Genomic DNA, 14033 nt, shown 5'->3' on the forward strand with positions numbered 1-14033 from the left:
TCTGCCTCTCTCTCTCTCTGTGACTATCATAAATAAATAACAAAAAAAAAGAAAAAGAAAAAAAATCCATATTAAATCCAAATATTAAAATAATATTTGTATTAGTCTATGGGGTTCCTGCTGGCTGAGTTGGTGAAGCATGCAACTCCTGATCTCAAGACTGTAATCTTGAGCCCCATGTTGGGTATCGAGATTACTTAAAGATAATTTCTTTTTTTCTTTTTTTTTTTAAAGATAATTTCTTAAGAAAAATAAGACAAAGGTTGCCTGGGTGTCTCAATTGGTTAAGTGTCTTCCTTCAGGTCAGGTCATGGTCCCAGGGGTCCTGGGATTGATCCCTGCATCAAGCTCCCTACTCCGTGGGGAGCCTGAAAATAAGATAAAATAAGTTTTATATTCCTTTAAAGCATCTAAGACAGTGCCTTGCATGTAACAGGCATTCAGTTAAAAATTGTTTAAAGAGAGAGGAAGGAAGGAAGGAAGGAAGGAAGGAAGGAAGGAAGGAAGGAAGGAAGGAAGGAAGTTAGTTCAAAAACTATATGCACTTTTGTACTCTTTTTGTTTTTTTGTTCTAGGGCAGACATGGCCAGACAGCATTAGCCTTGCTTCTCTGTCTAATCAATTAGAAGTGGTTGCTTGAAGTGCTGTGTGGATATAGAAAAAGCCACATCAAGCCTTGGGGAAAAAGAGTACATGATTGATTAGTAATGTCTGTCATGAGTGCAGGATGGGCAATGGCAACAGGCACAAAATGAATTTGACATTTCTGTCCTATGTGCCTGGCTGAAGAGATTATGATTCCTTTGGAATATACGCACAATTCAAAGTGAAGTTTCAGGACCAGGAAAGATAATTTTTTTTTTCCTAATGGAAATAGAGCTTCCTTATTTTTCTATTAATCCTTTGAAAAGTTCACACTCCTTAATTGGTGATGGAACAATTATATGTAGCCCCAGCTTATAAACTCAGTTCTACCCATAAGATCTTATCTAATCTGGTTGTATCAGTACAAATTCAGTTGTAGAAGGAAATACTCTAGCTATTTTAAGTAAAAAAATAATATGAGGGGCACCTGGGTGGCTCAGTCAGTTAAGCTCCCAACTCTTGATTTTGGCTCAGGTTGTGATCTTAGGGTCATGAGATCTAGCTCCACGTGGAGCAATGCACTCAGTGCAGAGTCTGCTTGAGATTCTCTCTTCCTCTCCTTCTGCCCCTCCCATTTGTGCTCTCTCTCTCTCTCAAAAATAAATAAATAAATGGGTTTATTTTATTTTATTTATTTATGATAGTCACACAGAGAGAGAGAGAGAGAAAGAGGCAGAGACACAGGCTGAGGGAGAAGCAGGCTCCATGCACCAGGAGCCCGATGTGGGATTCGATCCCGGGTCTCCAGGATCGCGCCCTGGGCCAAAGGCAGGCGCCAAACCGCTGTGCCACCCAGGGATCCCTAAATAAATGTTTTTAACAAGCAATATGATACAGGGAATTCAGTGCTGAAAAAAACATAATTGGTAGGGTTGAGGGAGGGACAGGGTCTGGTCTGAGTCTTTGGCAATGGTTCCTAGAACACCACAGAACAGAACTGGGCTTCCAGGGGAGCTGCTACTTCTCTCACAAGCAGGAAGGGTGGTCAACATTCATCCAGCTTCAAGAACCCCATCTTATGCACTGTTCACAGTTCCAGTGTAGCTGACCCTTTGCATGTTCTCTCTCCAGGTTACTTCCCTGCTCCTCCCATCTGATTCAGTGCCCTGGAGGGCCTTATTCTCCTCCTTTCCCAGCCACAGGGACAGCAGGGAAGAGTATGTCCGGTGGAAAGGAAGACGATATGGCTGGCTTGTCTGGCTGCCATTTCCATTGTCATCACTCCAGTGTCCTGACCTGCGTGGTGCTGTTTCACCACTGTCATGTCTGGGTGTTGTCAGGGCAAGGGGAGGAGCGAGCCCTTGGTCTTCATCTGGTTTAACCCATTATCAGAGGGCTTTGCTGGTAAAATGGCCTTGGCGTCAGTGGTGAGAGTGGCCTTTTTAACCAGTGCTCACTGTCAAAAGACTTAGGCATGTCAGGGCACAGCCATATAAGCAGGTGCATCCATCTTTGATACCACCCACAGTTTACAGCCCCCCCCTTTCCCTGTGTGTGTTCCATCATCCAGCATTGATGACTCCTGACACCTCACGTGCAGTGACCAAAGCCAGTGGATTGCCCCATTCACCCACTAAGACCTCACTAGAACTGAGAGGTGGACATCCATCCGAAGCCCACTTCACCCACACAGGGGCCTCAGAAATCTCCAGAAGGGGCAGCCCGGGTGGCTTAGTGGGTTAGAGCCACCTTCAGCCCAGGGCATGATCCTGGGGATCCAGGATCGAGTCCCAGGTCGGGCTCCCTGCGTGGAGCCTGCTTCTGCCTCTGCCTGTGTCTCTGCTTCTCTCTCTCTCTCTCTGTCTCTCTGTCTCTCATGAATAAATAAATAAAATCTTTAAAAAATAATCTCCAGAAGAAGCATGGGAGCCCATCCTTTTGCACAAAGATATTCTCAGACTTCTGGGTTTAGGAGCCCAGCATCTCCTTGGAGAAAGGAGACAGGAAGATATACAACTATCAAAGAGTTTCAGGCACACAGATTCTGCACTTCTCCTTTAAAACTGAAAAGAAAACACGGGTATCATTGGCTGCTAAGATCACAGAAAGAGAAACCAGATATGGCGTGCCTCCTATAGTCTTAACAAATACCACTGATAATCTTGCCAATAGGATTAAGCTTGATCTTGTGTCTGGATCCAGCTGCAAATTTCCAGGAAATACAGATGAAGAACTACACCAAGAATGTGCAATCAGCAAAACTGACCGTGGAGACTCTAGGGGTCAAAAAATCTGGTTCATCACTCATGAGTTGCAATGAAATGAAGGAGCTGGAGGAGAAACATCTAGATGAGAACATGTTGAAAAGACACATCAAATTTTTAAAATCATCTAGACTAAACGCAATCTTGGGATGCACTTGTTAACACTAAAAAAAAAATAAATGAATAAATACCTGGAAGGCGTATAAACAGAGCATGACATTTTTTAGGAGGGTAGGTAGGAAGTGTCCTGACAAAGCTCTTTCCTTTTCTTTTAGATTTTTATTTATTTATTCATGAGAGACACAGAGAGAGAGGCAGACACACAGGCCGAGGAAGAAGCAGGCTCCCTGCAGGGACTCTGATGTGGGACTCGATCCCGGGACCCCAGGATCACGCCCTGAGCCCTGAGCCAAAGGCAGCCAGACGCTCAACCGCTGAGCCACCCAGGCGTCCGGACAAAGCTCTTTCCTTGACCCAGGCCGAGTTTGCCTTATTACAATTCATTAGACCATAATTTGATTTGTGTGGTTTCCTGTGTTTGTGTTCCTTGTTACAATACAAATATTTTTGAAAAATGAAAAGCCCAAATGCGGAAAGGGACCTTGTTCCAGAGGGGGGACCCCTGTGGGGGGCAGGACACTGCACCAGAATGAGAGTCAAGGGTTGAAGTCACCGCCTGCCACTGTCTCTGAAAAAGCCCTGCGGCTGCGCTGTGCCCGCGTCCCCCCCTCCGCAGTGAGGCCCCGGGGGGCAGGGGGGGCTAACCCGTTGCCCTTTCTAGTCTCTGGATTCTGTGGTCAGGGTGCACCCAGAGGTGGGGTTCAGGCTGACACACATGGACATGGACTCTAGGTAGAGTTCAAAATATATTTTGTGAACAAATGCGTCCTAATCTGATCAAATAATGAGTCTAATACGGCAGATGCTGCCAGGAGCCTACCCAGTATCCATGTGGCTCCCCTATTTCCTTCCTAACATACCCCTATTCGGGGTAGCGATGTGCCGGCTAAAATAAACTCGACTCCCCAGGTTCTCACCTATGAGCAATGGCCCATGAGGCCAGTGGGTGGGGCTGCTGGGGATTCAATGGTTTGTTTTCCTGATAAAAATAATTGGCTTAATAACTGGACAGTTTTTAGCTTTGTCCTTCCTCCACGTCCCCCTCCCCTGAACCCAGGAGAGAGGCCTGGAGGGACCACGGCTGTCCCTGAGCCTGCGAAAGAGGCCTGTGTGCTAAGGCCGCCAGAGCCCATGACGGAGGAATCTAGCCCCTGTGGCCCCCCGGGATCCAGGCTCATCCCTGGCTGTTGTTTCTAGACTTTTTGATGTGTTAAGAAAATGAAACCCCTTGGTGGTTAAACCTCTGTGATTGGATTTCTATTACCTGCAGCCAATAGCCTCCTGAAGAACTGAGGGCTTCTACCTGCGGCCCCTGAGGGGGGGCGGTTTCCCAAAATCAGAGCAGGGATTTCCCTGAAAACCAAAAACTAAACTCACAATGGTCCCATCTCTACTGTGAGGGTACCTGAGAACCAGTTTTGAGAGAATCTTTGCTCTGGCCCAGAGGAAGAAATGGCACCGGTGTAGGCGGAGAGGGCTCCCCAGTTTTGTGGACTGATCGTAAGGAGCACATGTTTCAGGGCAACAGAGATGCAGGCGGGTGATTCTGAGGCTTTCAAAAGAGTTCATTGGGAACACTGGAAAAGTGAATGTAGGGGCGCCTGGGTGGCTCGGCGGCTGAGTGACTGCCTGTGGCTTAGGGCGTGATCCCAGGGTCCTGGGATCGAGTCCCATATCGGGCCCCCTGCAGGCAGCCTGCTTCTCCCTCTGCCTGGGTCTCTGCCTCTCTCTCTCTCTCTCTCTCTCTCCCTCTCTGTCTCTGTCTCTCATGAATAAATAAATAAAAAAAATTTTTTTAAAGTGAATGTAGAAGAGCTTTGTAGGTGATTGGGCACTGTACATGGGTGGGCTGGTTATCACCATCTTAAACTCTTTCTTGTATGGTACAAATAAAATAGAGACCTCATGGGTATAAAGAAACACAATAGGAAGCATTTTAAACAAAGATCAGTATTCATTAAGTAACGATTCAAATTATATCTAAATTGTCATCTCAAGACTGAACAGAACTTCAATCGTCCTCTGATCAGCTCCATCTAAGACCAAAATGTCAGCGGCAATATCCCTTCGGGATGGGGAGCCAGCCTCTCTTTGCACACTCTTCAAAGAGGGAAGCTTCCTCCCAAGACCAGACAGTAGAACTTCCTGAAGCGCCTGAGTGCTGTTTCTAAATTCTGACCCATTTGCAGTCTCTGATTGTCACACTCTGTCCCGGATCCCTGGATGAGAGCCACTCTGTGCCAAAGCTCCTGCTTTTTCCCTTGCACCAGGCGCTCCAACCCCACTGGTCTAAATTGGGTCCAGGGTAGCCATTCCTCATGGTGCTCACTCCCCTGGAGGTCAGATGCTGGCAGCCAGCCCACACACCACTGAATCTCATCGGCAGGTGTGGGTTTTGAGGGGATTTTGTGACCTCACAGTGTTTTTAATAAATGGAATCAGAAACAACATTTAAAAATCTAGAGATTTCACACTTTAAAAATCCATGTTCTTATGGAATATCTGTCAATACCAAGCCTTCATTCCCATATGCCAAGAGCGGCTGGAGCTGCATAGAGGCTACCCTAGACACGGGGGCAGAGTGGTCTGCTGTTCACCGTATCCCTCACCTCTGTGGACCGCCTCACACTCATCTGGCTTACCTCATTTATAGTTAATACCTGGTCCCTATGGGCATTAGGGCTTGCCACCTGTACTCCATTCAGTGGGGCCTCTCTTGTGTGTCAACAGTTCATCTTCAGACAGGACCAAGGTAAAACACACTCCCAATAGACAAGTTGACTTTCTAGAAAAATCCTTCATCGGGACACCTGGGTGGCTCAGTGATTGAGCATCTGCCTTTGGCCCAGGGCGTGATCCTGGAGACCTGGGATCGAGTCCCACGTTGGGCTCCCTGCATGGAGCCTGCTTCTCCCTCTGCCTGTGTCTCTGCCTCTCTCTCTCTCTCTCTCTCTCTGTCTCTCTCTCTCTCTCTCTCTCTCTGTCTCTCATGAATAAATAAAAATCTTTAAAAATTTTTTCATCCTTTTATTAAAAAAAAGAAAAATCCTTCAACATTTTTGAATACCCCTGTTGGACATTCATCCTAAAGAAACACTTTCACACGTGTCCTAAGTAACATCATTCAATATTTCATTACAGCATCTCTTATACTAATGAACAGCTGGGAATAAAATAAATGCCTACTTACTGGGAGTGACTAAGTCAGCCACAGCACCTCCATGTCATAGAGTACTATGCAGCCATAAAATCAATAATAATAATAATAATAAGATAGCACTTTATGCTCAGACTTTGAGAAATCTCTAACACACATTAAGTGAAAATAGTTGAGTTGCAAGATAATATAAAAATGTGATGCAATTTTTGTTTAAAATACAAAATACCATATTTACAAAGAGACATATATCTGTAAATTGGTAGAAAAGGCTCAAGAAGGCAATGCATCAAACTTACAGCAGTGACTGCTGCTGAAATGAGACAGGCATTGGGAATAGTAGCCAAAGAAGACCCTGGCTTTATTAGCATTATTTTAATTGTTTTCTAGTGAGAGCACACTTATATATTGTTTGGTTCCTTGAAATCAAATTGAAAAATACAACTCCAGCTCTGTGCAGCAGCATCTTCCTGAGATCAAGACTGTGAATATGGAGAAATCAATCACCCTGAATCATATCCTGTTTGCAAGCTTAGTACGTCATGCATTTCCAAGGAGTCCATACCTCTGGATTTTTGTGGTAGAGTTCCAAGTTTAAATGTGCTGTATTCCTATAAATACACTCATTTTTGCCAGACTTAGTCTTCTGATTTCAGGTTCGGAAAATATAGCCACTGTATACCTTATACAAATCACTGTTTCGAAGTAACTGTGTATCAAGGATGCATCAAATTTACCAAAAATATACCCTGGAAACCTCCATGTCCCCAAACAGGGATCCATAAATGTATCACTTCTGACCAGCAAAAATTCTTGTGGGCTCAGAGCATGAGGGAAATTCATCCAAGCGCTCCGTCCCAGCTCCAAATGGTGTAATGACAGCCCTGATGAAAATAGCACTCCCAGGGCATCACTCTGCAGGACTGAGCTGCCTGCCGGCCCTCACGTTTCCTCAGCGGCTGAGCCCTGAAACCTTGGCTGCTGCCCACCCCTCCACCCCTAGACAGATGCCTGGCTCCAAGTGAGGCAGGCTCAGCGAGGTGCTGGCTGCAGTATTTCCACATCTGGCAGGAGCCTCCGATCCACGCTGTCCAAGACCAGATTGGGACTCGGTCTCTGCGGTGAATTGGCAGAGGAGAGAAGTGCTGCTCATAAAGGCTCAGGCTCTCTGGGCTAGCGGTGACCCGGTGTCTCAAGGATGGTCCGGGTCCCTAGCAGGCCAGGACAAGCCCAGGGGCCATGCTGCCCCTAGACAAGTGGCTCAGTGAAAGCAGAGGGACCGGCTTTTGATTGGGTCAAGAGGGGTGATACAAACCCATATCCAAACTACAATGAGATAGGGCTTCATACCCATTAGGATAGCTGTGATAAAAAACAACAAACAAAATGAACAAACAAAACCAGGAAATAGTAAGTGTTGGCGAAGATGTGGGGAAATTGGAACCCCTGTGCATTGTTGGTGGGAATGTAAAACGGTACAGGCTCTATGGAAAACCAGAGGCTGGTCCTCAAAAAATTAAACGTACAATTACCATATAACCCAGAAATTCCACCTCTGCACATATTTCCAGATGAATTGAAAGCAGAGATTTGAGCAGATATTTGCACCCCAGGGTTTGGTATATACCATGTTCACAGCAGTAGCCAAAAGGTAGAAGGAACACAGATGTCAATCAACAGATAATAATAGATCAATAAAATGTGGTCTCTACATGCAACGGAATATAACACAGCCTTAAAAAGAAGTGAAGGGGAATCCCTGGGTGGCTCAGCGGTTTCGCGCCTGCCTTTGGCCCAGGGTGTGATCCTGGAGACCTGGGATCGAGTCCTGCACAGGGCTCCCGGCATGGAGCCTGCCTCTTCCTCCTCCTGTATCTCTGCTTCTCTCTCTCTCTCTCTCTCTCTATCTCCCTCTCTCTCATCATAAATAAATAAATCTTTAAAAAAGAAGGGAAAAATTTGGAACCTACTGCAACATGAATGAACCTGGAAGACGTTATGCTAAGTGAAACACAGCAGACACAGAAGGACAAATATTGTACAATTCCCCTTGTACGAGGTACCTCAAATAGTCAGATTCATAGACAGAAAGTTGAACAGTGAGTACCGGAGATTGGAGAGAGGGAGTGAGGGGGACTTATTGTTTAAATGGGTATAAAGTTTCAGTTTGGGAAGATAAAAAGGTTCCGGAGATGGATATTTATGATAGTTGCACAACAATGTGAATGTACTTAATGCCCCTGGACTGTACACTTAAAATGGTTAAAATGGTAAATTTTGTTATATGTATTTTACTATAATTTTAAAAAAGAAGAAGAAGAAAGGGAGAGGGTCGTTACTCGGGGCAGGGAAGGCCGCTGTGGTGGTACAGTGTGTGATGGAAGAAGCCAGCAGCACCCCCAAAGGCCCTGGGCTTTCCTCTGCTGCTCCAGCCACGTTTTGATGGATGGGCTCACGTGAACACTTTTCCAGCAGGCCTTAAAGCCGGTTCCGCGCCACTCTGGGCCAACTGTCACCATAAATCCAGAGGGAATAAGGGCGAACGATTCCTGCAGTTGCACCGAGTGCAGCTCTTTGTTCTTGCTCTGGTGGCTGTCAGGAGGGTAGGGATTCACGTTCAACTTGACAGGTGTATGCTGCGCAGAAGGTCATGCTTTTCTTTCTTTCTTTCTTTTTTTTTTTTTTTTTTTTGCTTTTAAAAAAATCCCTCCTTCCTAGGAGACAGCCATATGTTAAATCCAGGTGCCTGGGTGAAGGCAGAGGTGGAGTTGCATGTGGTTGGCATGTCCGCTGCCTGGGGATGGGGGAGGCCAGCGGGGCGGCCGGGACAGGAGAGCCGAGGCCCTGGGGTGGTTTGGAGGGAAGGAGTGGGACTGCAGAGGCCTGTCGTGTGGCTCTGGCGGAGGGGCATGTGGCCTGAGACCACCACGTGGCTTAGGGGGTGGGGTGTGGGTGCCAGTGTGGTGGGAGGTCGGTGGGTAGTGCATGTTTACGAGAGCTCTCGGCTGAAATTCTCACGGCAGCTCTGGGAGGCACGCGTGACTATTCCCCACCCCGCGAGTCAGATGAGAAAGTCAGCTCAGAGGAGGAGAGAATCCATCTAAACTGCTGCAACGAAGTGGTCAACCCGGGATCAGAACCACGTTTCCCTGGCTCAGGTCCAAGGCACTAAGTACCTGTTCTTGAGGATATAAAAATTGGGGATTCCGAATAGCCTATCGATCCTCACTGGCATGTTACATTGTAAATTTGCAAGAATAGAGATTCTGACCACAGCCAGAATTACCATTGGCAGGAAGAGAGTGGCTAGAATTCTAGAAGATCATGATCTTCTCCCTCTGGAGCCCTGCTCTATAGAATCCCCACTTCTTGAGTATGGGTAGGACCTGCTTCCAGCCTAGAGAATATGGTAAAGCTGATAAAGGGTAGCCCTCCTTAATTACTTTGTGTTATGTGGCCAAGGTGACAGGAGCTTGCAGATTTAATTAAGGTCCCTAATCGGTTGACTTTGAGTTAGTCAAAAAGGATCATTTCCTACCTGGCCTTGGCCTAGTCAGGGGAGCCCTTTAAAAAAGGCCCAGACCTTCCCTGATGTCAGAGACTCTGAGCACATTTTATAGGATTCCGCTTACAGGAAATGCCCAGCATAGATAAACCCATAGGGACAGAAAGTAGATTAGTGGTTGCCAGAGGCTGAAGAAAAAGGGGAATGGGGAGCGACTGCTAATTATGCAGGGTTTCTTTTGAGGCCAATGAAAAGGTTCTGGAATTAGATAGTGATAGTTGCATAACACTGGGACTATACCAAAAACCACTGAATTAGGCACTCATTTATTTATTTTAAAGATTTTATTTATTTATTTGACAGAGAGAGCCAGAGAGCACAAGTGGGGGAATGGCAGAGGCAGAGGGAGAAGCAGGTTCCTCCGAGCGGGGAGCCTGACACGGGGCTCAATCCCAGGACCCCAGGATCACGACCCGAGCCGAAAGCAGGCGCTTAACCGACGGAGCCACCCAGGTGCCCCTGAATTGGACACTTTAAGGAGGTAACTTTTAGGATATGTGAATGAATCACATTTTTTAAAAAAGTTTAAAACTGTATTTTTAAAAATCTCTAAGGAACATTTACAATTATAGTGGCTATATCAGTATTGCCTGGTGCTAAGCTAGGGATCTCTTCGGGGGTTTTGTTTGTTTTTGTTTTGTTTTGCTTTGTTTCCAGTGCAAAAAGGTGGTTTTATTAAAGCACACAGAAGGGACCCACAGGCAGAAGGAGCTGCTGCTAGTGATCCCTTTGATGTCATTTCCTGTCTTTTACAGTTTTTAAAAATTTTCCTGTGGCTTCAGGCTGCCTTTCCAATTTAATTGGTTAATTTTATAAAAGGTAACTATTACACATGGAATAAATGTACCAAGTACCAAAAGGCCAATAATGAAGATGCTGTATCTTTCATCCCTGCATAAAACCTATACTGATCTCCTTTTTCTACCTTTAAAAAATTTGCTTTAAAAAATTGTTTTAATCTCGAAGATAATCTTATCTCAGCACATTTAACCCCTTCCTGTGTTTTAACAGCTGCATTTTATTCCAGTGTACAAATGGCCCTACTCTATTTAGCAAGTTCTCTCTATGGAGATTTGTGGTTTCCAGTCTTTCACTGTTAGGACCGAGCTGTAATGAACACTTACGTACATAACTGTTTCCTACCTGTTGGAGTGCATCAGTGGGGGAAATTCCTACAAGTGGAATTTTTAGGTTAAAGGACATATGCACTTTTAATTTTGATAGATGTGGCCAAAGGAGCCTCTATGGAGTTTGGGGCAAGTGGCATTCCCTACAACAATGCATAAGAGTGCCTCCTGCCCCACGGGATTGCCAACGGGGTATTATCAAATACTTTAGTGTGAATCTCAGAATGTCTCACTGTAGTTTTAATTAGCATTTCGCTTATGGGTAAGAGTGAGCACCTTTTCATAGACTTCTAAGCACACTTTCCTTTTCTGTGAATTGTCTATCCAAGTTCTTTGTTCACTTTTCTAGTGGATAGTCCATCTACTTATTAAAGTTTAAATTTTAGCCATTTATTAATTTATGTGTTCAAATAATTTTTCCAATGTACAACTTGGGTTCGAATTCTGTTATGTTAATTTTTGCCACGGAGGGACAGAATTAGCTGTCATATAATTGAATCTACCAAACCCTCTTTTCTTTAAGAAAAAAAAAAGATATTTTGGTTTTGTGAACATGTACCTTTCTAACTCAGATTTATAAAAAACTGTTACCCCGTATTTTAGCCTAGAACATTCATAGGGCTTTCTCCCCACCCCAACTTTGAAATTCACTATTTCTTACACTCTTTGCAAGAAATATATCCATCTTCATCTTTTCCAGCTTTTGTAGGTAGTCATGTGTTCCTTCGGGTGTTTCCAGAAACCTCTCTTTGGGGATATTTCATTCTGTGCCCATCCGATCTTGCCTCTTCAAGCCCATCATTATCTGGGACTTCCTTTACTGCTTTTCCGGGTCGATTGCACCATTCATGGATTCCCATGTCTTTCTTGTTGTTGTTTTCTCCTTCTTTTTGCTACTCCATTTCCTTTGTGTCCTCCCCTCTGTGCTGGTGGAATTTGGACACTTTGAGTTTTGTGAATCAGGGTATTCAAGGCATCTCCAGGAATCAGAACAGTTTCTGAAGTTGTAAAAAAAGTATTTATTGTGGAAAATCTCGAACACACACAAAACTAGAAAGAATGGTGTAATAAACCTTCGAGGACCCGGCTCTAGCCTGTATCACTTCAGGGGCAAATTTATTTCATCTCTACCACTGTGCTTTCCCTACGTGCCACTCCCCATACCTGGAGGATCATTTCGAACCAATCTCAAGTCATTTCATTGATAAATATTCCAGTTGATATCTCTGAAAGTTAGGAATAAACACATATATATGCACAAAATACCACAATCACACCTAAAAATTAAAAATAATTTTATTATTTTTTATTGATAGTCAGTGTTTACCTTTTCTCGATTGTATCATTGTTGTTTTAAATAGTTGGTTTGTTCCAATCAGGATACAAACAAAATTCACATATAACAACTTGATTGCTATGCCTTTTCAGTCTAAAGTTTGCCTGTCCAGGGGCGCTCGGGTGGCTCAGTACATTCAGCATCCGACTCGATTTTGGCTCAGGTCATGATCTCATGGGCATCTCATGGGTCATGGAACTGAGCCCGGCGACTGGCTCCATACCCAGTGCAACATCTGCTTGAGATTCTTTCCTCTCTCTCCTCCTCTGCTTCTCCCCCCCTCAGGTGAGCGCACGCACTCTCTCTCTCTCTGATAAATAAATAAATCTTTAAAATAAATAAATAATAAAGTTTCCTTCTCTGCCTTTTTCTTCCTGTTGCAATTTGTTTGTTTCCCCCTTGCAAGTGTCCTATTACCTGGAGTGAGCCATACTCTGGAGATTGCTGATTGCAACCCCAAGATGTCACTAAACTCAGAGGCTGGTCCTTTGGTGCCTTTGGTCCCGTGGGGACATGCAGGGCTCAGGTAGGAGGAGGGAATTGGTTCAAGGAAACAGGGAGCGCTCTTGTCTTTCCTGCCCCTCTCTGCACCGGTGCCCCCACCAGGCTTGCCACCAAACAGGGCCGGCCATCCTCAGTGTGGGGGTCTGAGGGTGAACAGAGTGCCTTGTGAACAGGTAGGGTATGGGGAAGAAAGCTGTAAATCAGTTTAAGGAAGAAGCCTCTTAGAGCAGCTGAATGGAATCTGAAGCAGGGCAACAATAAAAACTCAGATGTCAGAATGACTCTACAGTTTGTATAAGTTGTCTTATTCAGCCCCACATGATCATATGATCTAGGTATTAGGAAACCCTCTTACAGATGAAAAGATAAGCTTAGAAGGAGAGCAGCGTGGCCAATATCACAAACTGAGTGGTGGACCAGAAGTTTCCTGCCCTCTGAAGACATCCAGCAGAGCCTAAACTGCCAGTTGGCAGAGGCTTCCAAGAGGAAATTCGGACACCAGGTTGTGAAATTCCCTTCTTACATTATTCTGACACTAGAACTTTTCATCCATCCACCCATCCATCTCTCACCCTTTCGCTTGGCCATCCACCAGCCTTTCAACGAGAAGACACTAGAACCTAGGTGGCAAGCCACCTGCTGGGGACGCAGAGCTGAATCAGACCCAACTATCATCCGTAGGGTGGTCAAGACCAATGTAAATGCAAGCAGGGAGGCCAAAGGTGCTGTATTGGGCCTTCCTGCAGTGCTCTTCTCACAGGCATGAGCAGGAGGGAGCTCATAGCAGGGGTTCCTGAGCGAGTATCAGAAAGCCTCTCAGACACAGTGGCTCCTAAGATGTCAGTTGAGAGATTCAAGAATCAGCCAGGCCAGGTGGAGAAGGTGAAGGGTGGGGAAGGAGGAGAGAGCATCCGGCGCTGGGGAACCACAGGTGCCAAGGCCTGGAATCTAGGGGGGTGAGTGTGTGGGAGGAGGAGCCAGTGGCTCAGAATGGCTGCAGCAGAGGCTGTGAAGGGCAGGGATGGCTTTGGACCTCGGAGGCCCTCAGCACTGTTATTTCCCGCGCTCCCACCCCCACATCCCATCATGCACGTGAAAATTCACCCCGTTGCATATTAAATAGGAGTAATATAGAGCTGTGTGACAGTTGACAGTCGACAGAATGTTACATTTTGCAGACATTTCATTTCACGCAAATTAAACTTGGCAGCCTTCTTGTTTTAGGATTGTTGGAGAAGGTCCGCCTACATAGGAAGAGAGGTTCTGGAAAGAAATCTTTCTGTAGCTACACCTCCAATACCTAATTTATAAATCAGCCCCAGAGAGTGGGTCCCCAGGAGGAATGAGCCTAAGAAACGCCCGGGAGCTGCCATCC

The sequence above is a fragment of the Canis lupus genome, chromosome 11 (genome assembly GCF_011100685.1).
Source record: "Canis lupus familiaris isolate Mischka breed German Shepherd chromosome 11, alternate assembly UU_Cfam_GSD_1.0, whole genome shotgun sequence".
NCBI classification, from domain to species: Eukaryota; Metazoa; Chordata; class Mammalia; order Carnivora; family Canidae; genus Canis; species Canis lupus.